Here is an 11576-nt window from a genome sequence, read left to right on the forward strand (position 1 = left end):
GGAAGGATAACTTCCCGACTTGACCATCTTCCTTGAAATTGCACCCCCTGTGTGACTGCTCCCCAACCTCTGAGGCTTGCGTCTGTGGTTAGCATAATCCAATTCTGAATGCCGAACCTCCGACCCTCGACGAGGTGAGGTGTGTAACCACCAAGGAGGGAGATCCTAGCTCTTGGCGACAGACAGATCCTCTGGTGCATGTGAAGATGCGATCCGGACAATTTGTCCAACAGATCCAGCTGGAAGGGCCTTGCATGAAACATTTCCGTAATGAAGCGCCTTGTAAAAGGCCAACATTTTTCCAAGATGGCGAATGCACAGATGCACCGAGATCCGGGTTGGCTTCAGGACAGCCCGAACCATCGACTGACGTACCATAGCCTTCTCCCAGGGGGAACACTCTCTGAGACTCTGTATCCAGTATCATTCCCAGAAAAAGAAGCCTCTGCATCGGTTCCAGGTGAGATTTTGGTAAGTTCAGAATCCACCCGTGATCCTGAAGTAGTCTGGTTGAGTGGCCAATGCTGTCCCACAACCGCTCCCTGGACGGTGCCTTTATCAGAAAATCATCCAGGTACGGAATTATGTTCACTCCCTGTTTGCGGAATAGAAACATCATCTCTGCCATCACTTTGGTGAACACTCTCGTGCCATGGAGAGACCAAATGACAGGGCCTGGGTCTGGTAATGACAGTCTTGCAGTGCAAACCATTGATAAGCCTGATGCGGCCAGATCTGTTTCGGTACTACAAACAAGTTGGAATAATGGCCCTGATTCCGAGTTGTTCGCTCGCAAGCTGCTTTTAGCAGCATTGCACACGCTAAGCTGCCGCCTACTGGGAGTGAATCTTAGCTTAGCAAAATTGCAAACGAAAGGTTCTCAAAATTGCGAATAGAAATTTCTTTGCAGTTTCTGAGTAGCTCGGGACTTACTCTGCCACTGCGATCAGTTCAGTCAGTTTTGTTCCTGGTTTGACGTCACAAACACACCCAGCGTTCGCCCAGACACTCCTCCGTTTCTCCAGCCACTCCCGCGTTTTTCCCAGAAACGGTAGCGTTTTTTCACACACTCCCATAAAACGTCCAGTTTCCGCCCAGAAACACCCACTTCCTGTCAATCACATTACGATCACCAGAACGAAGAAAAAACCTCGTAATGCCGTAAGTAAAATACCAAACTTCTTAGCAAATTTACTTGGCGCAGTCGCAGTGCGAACATTGCGCATGCGCAATTAGCGGAAAATTGCTGCGATGCGAAGAAAATTACAGAGCGAACAACTCGGAATGACCACCAATACCCATTGTTTTGCAGATGAGGTGGAACTGGAACAATGACCTGAGTCTGTACCAGTTTCTGAATGGCATCCTGTAAGGTAATACTTGCCTCTTGCGAAACTGGTAAGCCTGATTTGAAGAATCTGTGAGATGGGAGCTCCCGAAACTCCAGTCTGTAGCCCTGGGAAATAAGATCTATGACCCAGTGATCCTGGCAAGAACCTGTCCAGATGTGACTGAAGAATTTTAGCCGGGTTCCCACCAGAGAGTCCTCCAGGCTTTGGGGCTTTGAGGAAGCAGAGCTTGAGCTCTGTTCCTGCGAATCGGCAGTTGCTGGTTTGCGTGGTTTACCTCTAGCGCCTTTGCTGGCTGTAGAAGAACCTCTGGCTTTGCCTTTAAACTGGGCAATCCGAAAGGACTGTAGATTAGTTCCTGAGTAAGCCTTCCTAGCTTGGGGAGCTGCAGAAGTAAGATATGTGGACTTACAGTAGCTTTGGAGATCCATTTGTCTAGTTCATCTCCAAATATGTCCTCTCCTGTGAAGGGTAGGCCTTCCACGCCTTTCCTGTAGTCCGTATCCGCAGTCCACTGGCGTAGCCATAAGCCTCTGCATGTTGCCACTACCATAGCCGTTGCGCGTGCATTAAGCAAGCCTATTTCTTTTATGGCTTCCACCATAAAGTTCGCAGAATCCTGTATATGTTGCCGAAGTAAAATAATCTCCCTTTGAGGCAAGGTGTCTAACCCATCAATTAGGTTACCCGACCATTTGACGATGGCTTTAGTAATCAACCAACATGCTATAGTGGGTCTCTGGGCCACCCCAGCAGCTGTATACAAGGATTTGAGTGTAGTCTCAATTCTACAATCAGCCGTGTCTTTAAGGGAGGCTGCACCCGGGACAGGCAATGTAATTTCCGTGACAGCCTGGATACTGATGCATCCACTATCGATGGATTTTCCCATTTTAGGGATTTGAAATTTCCTATCGGATTAACCCATGGTTCTTCAAACAGGGTATTTAGTTCCTTTGACACAGGAAAAGTGGCTGAGGATTTCTTTTTTTATTTTAAAATAAGATTCCTCAGTCTCCTCTGTCCCCTTATCAGGTATATGCAGAACTTCTCTGATAGCCTCTATGAGAGCCTCTATTCCCCGTGACAGAGTAGCCTCCCCCACCTCTGAGTCCACCTCCCCCTCCTCCAATTCTGACCCCTCATCATCAGAGTCAGACTGCAGTATATGGGCCAAAGGACGTTTTTGCGGACAAATGGCAGGAGACTGAGATGCTGGTTTGGGTCCTGAGTCTCTTTTCATAAACTCAGTCATCGACTGTCTTAAGTATTGCATCTCTTTCTCATTATGGGACAATTTAGAAGAGATATTGGTAATCATTCCCTTAATGGCGTCCAGCCAAGCTGGCTCTGCCCTGCTAGCCTGGGAAGGTACACTGCACTCAGTACACAGTAGTGAACCCCCTGGAGAAGAGAACCACTGTGCCTTACATGAAACACACTCTTTGTCTGACATACTGTAACAGTGACACACACACACACACACACACACACACACACAGGAAGAAGTTAAATGCCCAATTAACCCACAAAGAGCCCTTCCAGGGAGACACAGAGATAGTATGGAGCCAGCACACAGCGCCCTTACTGCTAATGCCAAGCTTAGCCGGGTCACAGACTAAGTACCCAGATTGGGGACTTAGGGGGCATTTCAGACCTGATCGCTCACTAGCGTTTTTTGCAGCGCTGCGTTCAAGTCAGAACTGCGCATGCGTATGCACCGCAATGCGCAGGCGCGTCGCACAGGTACAAAGCAGATTGTTGCTCTGCGATGGGTTTGTGCAAAGAATCCATTTGCACAGGCAATCGCAAGGAGATTTACAGGAAGAAGGCGTTTGTGGGTGTCAACTGACCATTTTCTGGAAGTGGTTGGAAAAACGCAGGCATGTCAAAGCATTTGCAGGGCGGGTGTCTGACATCAATTCCGGTCCCGGACAGGCTGATGTGATCGCAGCGGCTGAGTAAGTCCTGGGCTACAGAGAAACTCACAAAATCTTTTTGTACTGCTCGGCTGCACATGCGATATCGCACTTGCACGGCTATAATACACTCCCAGGTGGTCGGCAACTAAGTGAACACAGGTCTGCAAAAAACAGCTAGCGAGCGATCAGGTCTGAATTACCTCCATAGTACACTAATAATTGCTCCCCCCCCCGGCTATGATCCCCTGGTATCGCTGAGGTAATCTGAAGTCTCTCCGGAGGAGCTGCGCGTCCCTGTCAGTCAGCGACTGTGTCCACTGCAGAGGGAAAATGGCGCTAGTGAGCTGCTGGATCCGCTCATAGTTAAACACCTCGCCCCCTCAATGGCGCGCGGTCTTCCCGCTCTTTTTTTATACTGGCTGAGGTAATTTTGTGCCTAAAGTGGAGTCTGCCCCCTTTTAAGTCTGTAATCAGAAGCTGTGCATCTGCACTGTGTACTGAGCCTGGAGACCCAGCCTCCCCATGTAGAAGCCATGCGTCTCCCTACCCTCATGCCGCCATAGTGGCTGGCGACCCGCTAACCGGGACGCTGGCTTAGTACTCACCCCTCTTCTTTCTTCTGGCTCTGTTAGGGGTGGCGGCGTGCTGCGGGAATGTACGCTCGCCGTGGTGGGGCTTGCGAATAGTTCCCTCAGGAGCTAGTGTCCTGTTAGCAGGAAACGGGGCCACTAACCCTTCAAGAGGTTGGGCCGTCCTCCCCCCAAGTCTCACGAAGCAGGCAGGCTGATGCCATCCAGTCCTGCCTGAAAATAAAAAAACAGATAAAATAAATGCAGAAAACTCTTCAGGAGCTTCCAGCGACGTGACTGGCTCCTCCGGGCACATTTTCTAAACCGAGTCTGGTAGGAGGGGCATAGAGGGAGGAGCCAGCACACACTATCAAATTCATAAAGTGCCCATGGCTCCTAGTGGACCCGTCTCTACCCCATGGTACTACATGGATCCCCAGTATCCCCAAGGACGTAAGAGAAAGTGAGTTATCACAGAGCTGCCTATTTAATTTCACTGAGAATGTGAGCTGACAGTATGGTAAGATATAACCAAAAAGTGTAATATAAAATGTGGGCCTTTTTATCATATAAAAACCAAAACAATTGTCATAGATAAACAGTACTTAAAACGCAGAGATACATTTCCAATACAGAAGACAATAAGAAGTTGTTCGGTATGAACAATATAAAATGGAAACAAAAACAAAAACTAAATATGAAATAAAGACAACAAAGGCAGCGATCTGCAGAGTTCTGATAGAGGAGTGAAATAAATGCATTAGCTATCATTTCCCTTCTTACACGTTGCAGCGACAGGATCTTCTCGGAGCCCCTGATGAAGTCATTGTGACGAAACGCGTTAGTTGAGACCTCATCTTCTGGACACAGGTCTGCAGGATCCAATGGTCTTCTGGTGGAGCTCCCACCCAATTGGCTGAAACAGAAGCGGTGAAAAGCCATCCACCTGGGACTACATCCGTTAGTAGATATGCCTATTGGTCAAGTTTTCCACTGATCACATTTTTTTAAAATGTACGAATTGAAACTGTAGACGTTCTGTGTAAAACTTCTTATAAAAATACTACACTATAATCTCTAACCAACACCGGGAGCTTTCTGGTATGTGGGTGAGTTTTATAGATAAGCTATAAGGAGGAACTACATCAGAGAGAGCTGCATGAAACAGATAACGTCAGAGAGCCTTCCACGCTAGTCTGGGTCGGTGCGCACATACACTGTGTAATTTTCTTTGGGAAGCGTCCATGAGGAGTAATAATACTACTTCCTGAGTACCTGTCTGGGTTCTTTCTTTTATATATATATATATATATATATATATATATATATATATATACACATTATATATATATATATATATATATATATATATAAAAGGCTAACAGCGCCACCACACAGTACTCTGTATTGTCACAAATGTCAGAAAACTTCTATATGTCCGTGTATTAGGGATGGACATCGATGGTCGATGTTTCCGAACCATCGATGTTTTCGTTTCGATGGTAGTGTTTTTAGCATTTAATGGTGCCCTCCCGATGTTTTTTACCATCGAATGATAGTCATTCGATGGTCTTCCGATGGTGGCTTGTTTTTTTTCTAATTCCAAATAGCTATGCCTCCCCTTGCTGCTGTGTCTATCAGGGAAACTTCCTAAGTATGTTGGAGGCTGTTTGTTTCAGACATGATCCTGCTCAGACAGTCCCCTCACCCCCTCCTCTCTCTAGGTTGCTGCTAGGCAACAGGGCCCACTGCAAGCTATGATTGGCTCTCACTGACTCAGAGATCCAAACAGATCCCAGACCTTACCCTGCAGCAGCAGAAGCCACAGACACTCGGAGCTCAGGAGGATTCAGAGGAGACAGAGTGACCTCACTGATCTTTATATCACCCCAGCTATACACCACCACTGATCAGGGGGAATAATTTAGGAGGGCTATGGACAAAGTCCTTGCTTGAGTATGTTTTGGACTGTTTGAAAAACCAAGAGAAAACACAAAAACCATGGAAAGAACATACAAACTCCACACCATAATCATCGGAATTGGTCCCATGTGAGACAGCAACGCAAACCGCGCACTGAGCAAGTTGCCATCCACATTATTGTAAGAAATTCCCAGCCGGTACGCCGTACCGCCGGGTCGTCCACAATACTGCATTCCGCTGGCTTCGTTCTGTGTGAGGGGAGGAGAGCGCAGCGCAGTGCCTCTCCTGCCCCTCAATTCTCTTGGATGCCCAGTCTCACTCTCCATCGGCGGCGGCGCGGTCAATCTGAATAAGGCACCGGTTTACTAGCCAATCAGAGCTCATGGACCGGCAGCCGTGGCTCCTGATTGGCTGGCGGTCCGCAAACTCTGGCTAACGAACCGGCGCATCATTTCAGATTGACCCCGCCGCCGTTGGAGAGTGAGACCGGGCATCAAAGAGAATTGAGAGGCAAGAGAGACGCTATGCTACGCTCTCCTCCCCTCACATAGAAGAAACAGAGCCAGCGGTAAGGGGTGGGGGGCAATGAGCGCACAGTGGGACAATGTATATCTGCCACAGGGGGGGCATTGTATATCTGACACAATGGGGGCATTGTATATCTGGCACAGTGGGGGCATTGTATATCTGGCACAGTGGGGGCGTTGTATATCTGGCACAGTGGGGGCGTTGTATATCTGGCACAGTGGGGGCGTTGTATATCTGGCACAGTGGGGGCAATGTATATCTGGCACAGTGGGGGCATTGCATATCTGGCACTGTGGGGGCAATGCATATCTGGCACAGTGGGGGTAATGTATATCTGGCACAGTGGGGGTAATGTATATCTGGCACAGTGGGGGTAATGTATATCTGGCACAGTGGGGGCATTGTATATCTGGCACTGTGGGGGCATTGCATATCTGGCACTGTGGGGGCATTGCATATCTGGCACTGTGGGGGCATTGCATATCTGGCACTGTGGGGGCAATGCATATCTGGCACAGTGGGGGTAATGTATATCTGGCACAGTGGGGGTAATGTATATCTGGCACAGTGGGGGCATTGCATATCTGGCACTGTGGGGGCATTGCATATCTGGCACTGTGGGGGCATTGCATATCTGGCACTGTGGGGGCATTGTATAGCTGGCACAGTGGGGGCAATGTATCTCTGGCACTGTGAGGGCATTGTATATCTGGCACAGTGGGGGCATTGTATATTTGGCACTGAGGGGGCAATGTTACTTCATCATTGGGCATTGTGTGTGTATATTATATATGTATATTATACACACAATGTCCAGTGATAAAGTAATATGTTGCTCAGAGTCTGGTCCTGCCCCCGATCCCAATTCCCACATTGCAAACGAAAATGCAGGCTTTTGCGCATGAACTAGTCATATAAATAGTTTTCACCATCGAATACTTTTGATGTGATGGTTAGTAACCATTGCATCGAAAGTTTCAATGGTGGAACATTGCCATCATATGATGGTTTGCTTTCGATGTCCATCCCTACCGTGTATGCAGTCTCTTTATGTCACTCCCTGTAATATAGAGGGCGTCAGCTATATCTTAAATATAATTTGCACTGGTATATGTGCTAGATTTAAGAGTTAAACGAAATGAATAAGATATCTTTAAGCGACCATTGGTGACATGTATGCATAGATAGACTGCTTACTCATTTGATATAATAAAAATATACATGGTTTTATTACAATAATAGCACAAAAAAATTAACAGAGAATTATAATAAAAGGAATAAAATTGAAAAAATCTATGTGGGGAATTAAAGACCTAAAATTGCTAAAAAACAAAACAAAACAATATAGTTGTCATATAAAAAATGTGTATATGCAGGATAAGGAATGATATTTGAGTGTCACCCAACGCGTTTCGTCTGACCAGTTAAAGTTAAGCTTTTTTTAAATATCATTCCTTATCCTGCATGTATACATTTTTATATGACAACTATATTGTTTTTTTTTAGCAATTTTAGGTCTTTATTTCCCCACATAGATTTTTTTAATTTTATTCCTTTTATTATAATTTTCTATTAATTTTTAGTGCTATTATTGTAATAAAGCCATGTTTATTTTTATTATATCAAATGAGTAAGCAGTCTACCTATGCATACATGTCACCAATGGTCGCTTAAAGATATCTTATCTGTTTTTTCCATATAAATATATATATATATATATATATACACACACACTCAAATTTGAAACTATTGTATATAGTTTATCTAATCTGCTCCTTACTGCAACTATTGCAACGATTATCTGTGGGTATAAAAGCTTTCCTGCATTAATTCATTCCTACCAGATGACTATTTATATTCAACAATGTCCCTATTTTGGCTGAGGGGATCACGCACCCCCTGTTTATGATGCAGTGCTGCTTTGCGGGGATACAGATACTTTTTTTTAAAAAGTGGGCGTGGCCATGTCTCCCACTAAGAGGGCCACGCACCTAAAATATTACCAGGGCCCTGCAGAGCGCTCTACAGTACAGGTGATATCACTGATATCACACGGTATGGCCACATTATATCTAGGACCCCTGGAATGATGGAAACAAGGGTTGAGCCACGAGGCCATGCCCCTTCCTGTGAGGCCATGCCTCTTCCCACGAGGTCAAACTGATGCTGCTGCTGATGGCTTCCCAATGAGACTCCCACCAGCTTCGGCGCTAATCTGCCACTGTGCGCAATAAGATGGCCCGGCGGATGCACTGTCGGAGATTGCACCAGCCATAGGGAGGTGGAGACTCTCCATCTGAAGATGGCCGCCTTTGACAGTGCTACTGGCATAAGTACAAGATTGGTAGTTCCGCAACAGGTTATCATACCAGACTATAACCTTTGATGGATAATAGTCTGTTACCGACCATATTTGTAATTTCCACTGTATGTGATAATTGAATATCGGTGGTGCTCCCAGAGTCAGTAAGAATACTTGGAAAAAAAGGGAGAAAAAAGAAAGACTCTGTGCTGGGGCACTCTTGTAAACGTTAGTAGACGATAAAATGTAACTTTTAATTCTTATATTAAAATAGTGTGACTGGACAACATGATACATCTAAGGATTCTTGCATAGTTGCAATTTACCTTGCATGGGTGGTCATTCCGAGTTGTTCGCTCGCAAGCTGCTTTTAGCAGCTTTGCACACTCTAAGCCGCCGCCTACTGGGAGTGAATCTTAGCTTATCAAAATTGCGAACGAAAGATTCGCAATATTGCGAAAAGACTTCTCTGTGCAGTTTCTGAGTAGCTCGAGACTTACTCTTCCAGTGCGATCAGTTCAGTGCTTGTCGTTCCTGGTTTGACGTCACAAACACACCCAGCGTTCGCCCAGACACTCCTCCGTTTCTCCAGCCACTCCCGCGTTTTTTCCAGAAACGGTAGCGTTTTTTCAAACACTCCCATAAAACAGCCAGTTTCCGCCCAGAAACACCCACTTCCTGTCAATCACATTACGATCACCAGAACGAAGAAAAAACCTCGTAATGCCGTGAGTAAAATACCAATATTCATAGCAAATTTACTTGGCGCAGTCGCAGTGCGAACATTGCGCATGCGCAATTAGCGGAAAATCGCTGCGATGCAAAGAAAATTACCGAGCGAACAACTCGGAATGAGTGCCATGGTTACAAATTACTCTCATGATTTATACCACACGAGAAAATGTTAAGTAGTGAATAAATGCCTAGGTGAAAATTTAAGCTTTATAGTATAATTGCTTGGGTAAATCTGTCTATAAACAATATATTGAGACAAATTTATTTTTCCCAAGGGGATGCCCTTATTGGTCGGTCTTCTCCATTGCAAAAAGATTTATAGTGTAAATATAATAGTATGAATAATTAGCCCACAATGAATAATAAAAATGTTGCCTATATGGGTTATTGAACACCTGCAGCTCTATGTTCAGGCAGTGGTGTCACCAGAAGGCTTTTTAATTCAGCAAATTAGTGACTTCCCATCATGTGAACATTAAACAGATTTGAATACAGGGCATCTATCGCTCGGTGCACTTTGAAAGAAGAGATCGCCGATGTTCGACGTCTCCTATGGTTGGGAGATCTGCTACGGTGAAATGTCACTAGGACAATAGAACAATAATATAATTGATTTCTTATATACCAATGTAGAAAGAAAGTTATAGGTATTTGAAGAGATACTGGAGAATATATAGAAGAATAGTAGGTAGATAATTTACTTCTGCTGTTCAGCATAAATGTTTACTGCACCTGGTATTCATTGCTGGTCTCCCCGCCAATTACTAACCAGGCCTGCCATAGATTGGCTTCCAAGATCAAATGGGGTTGGGCTTTACCTGTGGAGTATGGCAGTAATCTTGCTGAATGAGAGAGTACTACTACCTAGTAAGAAAAGCGTGCTTCTGCTGTCCAAATGGATGAGAGAGCACGTAGTAGAATGAAGAATTTAAGTAGAGTGCTGAAATATAGAAATATGTAAGGCTGGGAGGTTTGTCAAGAGAAGATGGTATATGAGAGTTCAGAAATGATTCACACAATTGTGTGATTTGATTAGTAGGTGTTAACTCCTGTCGGAGTAATGACTGATGTCCTATGCACAAATATAACTCACACAACTCTGAGGCTAAATCAATAAGCAATGACTACTGATAAATAGGGACCGATGCTCTATGCACAGAGTTAAAGGTCTCCTATGCTACAGGGAGTTTCTTACTTATCCCTCAGATGTCTTTCAGCATTATTCCAGCAATTCTATGACAATATTCATGAGCTACAGCTCTGTTTAAAAAAACAAACAAAAGGAAAAATAAATAAAATAAATAAATCATGAATTAATTAATTAATTAATTAATTAAAGAAATGAAGATGTTCACAGGTTTCTGCCATAGAGTATTGGCTGTTTTGTCAGTATCTATTCAGCAAAAATGAGTAACAATTTATTAATGAAGGGATATTCATACAGGTATATATATATATATATATATATATATATATATATACTGTATATAGATGTTTCAACGGTATATAGAATTTTTAACTGACTTCTCAGTATCTATTAGACCGCAGAACAACAATTAGCATTGTGCATAGGCCATCCATTGCAGTGACTTGGGCTGCTGAAGCTGTTGAGGCGTGGGCTCAGGAACTTGAGGCGGAGCTGCCTTCCAACGCATCTGAGCATGCTCGACAATGTCTCTCATATATTACCACTGCTTCTCTGTACCTTAAGGAGGCGGCCTCCGATGCCAGGGTGCTGGCGGCCAAGGCTGCTACTACGTCCGTCTTGGCCAGATGTATCCTTTGGTTGAGATCCTGGTCGGTGGATATGGATTCCAAGAAAACCCTGGAGGTGCTTCCTTTCAAGGGAGATATTCTCTTTGGAGAAGAACTTAATAAGATTGTGGCTGATCTGGCTACTGCTAAAACAGCTTGCCTACCTAGTACAGCTCCTTCCACGCAGAAGGCTAAAAGTACTTTCCCACAGCCCTTTCATCCTCCAGGTAAAGCAAAAAGTCAGGTGTACCCAAAGCAAGCTTGTGCTTCCAGACCTGCAAAGCCCAGACCGAAGCGTGCCTGGGCTGCCCGTCAGCCTGCTTCCAAAACTGACATGTCACACGCCAGGGGCAGCGGCCGCCGCACTTACCCCTGCGTGTCTGCTGGTCGGTCCGGCAAATCTCACCTCCGGCGGTCCTCGGGTTCCGGCGTCTGGCTGGCGCGGCTCCCGGCGGTTCCCCGGAGCGTGGGCGCCGCCATGACGTCCGGCGTC

Source organism: Pseudophryne corroboree, chromosome 10, assembly GCF_028390025.1.
Source record: "Pseudophryne corroboree isolate aPseCor3 chromosome 10, aPseCor3.hap2, whole genome shotgun sequence".
In the NCBI taxonomy this organism is placed as follows: Eukaryota; Metazoa; Chordata; class Amphibia; order Anura; family Myobatrachidae; genus Pseudophryne; species Pseudophryne corroboree.